Raw genomic sequence first — 1,769 nt, 5'->3', positions numbered from 1 at the left:
AAGTAAGAAACCAAGCTATCTTATTACAGACACCTAAAAGAAGAGAACTGAGCTTCAGGTCTCAACAGCCTCAGCTAACTGCCAGCCACATGAGTGAGGCCATCATGCATCAACCAGCCCTGGTCAAGCAAGCTGTCAGGTGATTGCTGCTGATAACGAGGTCTGACAATTAGCTTTGTGAAACTGCCACCATGCGCTTACATTGGCAGCACTGTACAAACAGCTCGGTAAGGTTTCATAACTTTGGTATATCAGTGTCTCACAGCTGTGATCTTATCAATTTGTGGCGGTGTTTGGCAGAGTGGCATTCATTATTATTGTGTGTTTTTGTGTGTCGTCACGAGAATGTCTGAGCTTGAATTAGAGCAATGAACAAACATTAAATTTCTTGTTAAACTTGGCAAGAGTGAAAGTGAAATCAGGGATTGTTAGTCCAAGTTTACGGGGATAATGTCATGAAGAAAACGTCAGTGTACAAATGGATTAAACGTGTTTCTGAGAGAAGAGAACGCGTCACTGATGAAGAGAGGTCAGGGCAGCCAGCAAAGAGCAGAACTGACGAAAACATTGCAAAAATTCATCAAATTTGTGTCAAAATTGTCGGCTGACTGTGAGAAGCATAGCAGACCAAGTAAACATCAATTGAGAAACAGTTAGGAAAATCTGAACTGAAAATCTTGGCATGAGAAAGGTGTGTGCAAAAATGGTCCCAAAGGAGCTCACCGATGAACAAAAGCAAAGGGAGTTTTTAGCCAGTAAACAAATAACTGTATTGGAACACCCTCCCTACTCACCTGATCTGGCCCCCAGTGACTTTTTCTTTACCTGAAGATAAAATAAATATTGAAAGGAAAACATTTGGATAACATTTGAGACATCACATTTTGATGACATTCAGGACATCAAGGGTAGTAATATGACGACAGCTCTGATGGCCATTCCAGAAAGAGGTCCAAAGTTACTTTGAAGGGTGGACTAGGCGCTGGCATCGGTGCATAGCTTCCCAAGCGGAGTACTTCGAAGGTAACCCTACTGATATTCAGCAATGAGGTATGTAGCACTTTTCTAGGATGAGTTTGCGAACTTAATTGTCAGACCTCATATGTCAGCGGTTCTCAACCTGTGAGTCACGACCCCTTTGGGGGTTGAACGACCCTTTCACAGGGGTCGCAGGGTACTCGCATGTGGGCGTATCTGCATGTGGGCCTGGAGACGGATAGAGGAGCGATGTCTCGGTTCCTAAGACCATCGAAAATATGTGTTTTCCGATGGTCTTAGGTGACCCCTGTGAAAGGTTCTCAACCTATGGATCACATATAATATGTGATCTCAAGTGAGACCAGCAAAACTGCCCAGTTAAGTTCAGACCAAATTACAGAAACATGAGCAAATTAACGGTTCCTGTTTGAAGCTACTAAGTTTTTTTTTTAATATAAAACTATTTACTGACCACTGTTCACCAATTTACAATAAAGTAAGCAATATACAATTGGATAACATTTTGATCCTACAAAGTTAGTTTTTCCTGACTTCTGCTGCACCAGTAACATAAATACTGAAAAGACTGAGCCTTCATGTAAGGAATGGGCTGGATAAAAAAACAAAGTATGCAGATCAATAGTTTATCAGCGGTTCTCAACCTGTGGGTCGTGACCCCTTTGGGGGTCGAATGACCCTTTCACAGGGGTCACCTAAGACCATCGGAAAACAAAAAGATATTTACATTATGATTCATAACAGTAGCAAAATTATACTTATAGAGTAGCAAC

Source organism: Hipposideros armiger, unplaced genomic scaffold (genome assembly GCF_001890085.2).
Source record: "Hipposideros armiger isolate ML-2016 unplaced genomic scaffold, ASM189008v1 scaffold_433, whole genome shotgun sequence".
NCBI lineage: Eukaryota > Metazoa > Chordata > Mammalia > Chiroptera > Hipposideridae > Hipposideros > Hipposideros armiger.
Note: the sequence above shows the minus strand (reverse complement) of the source record.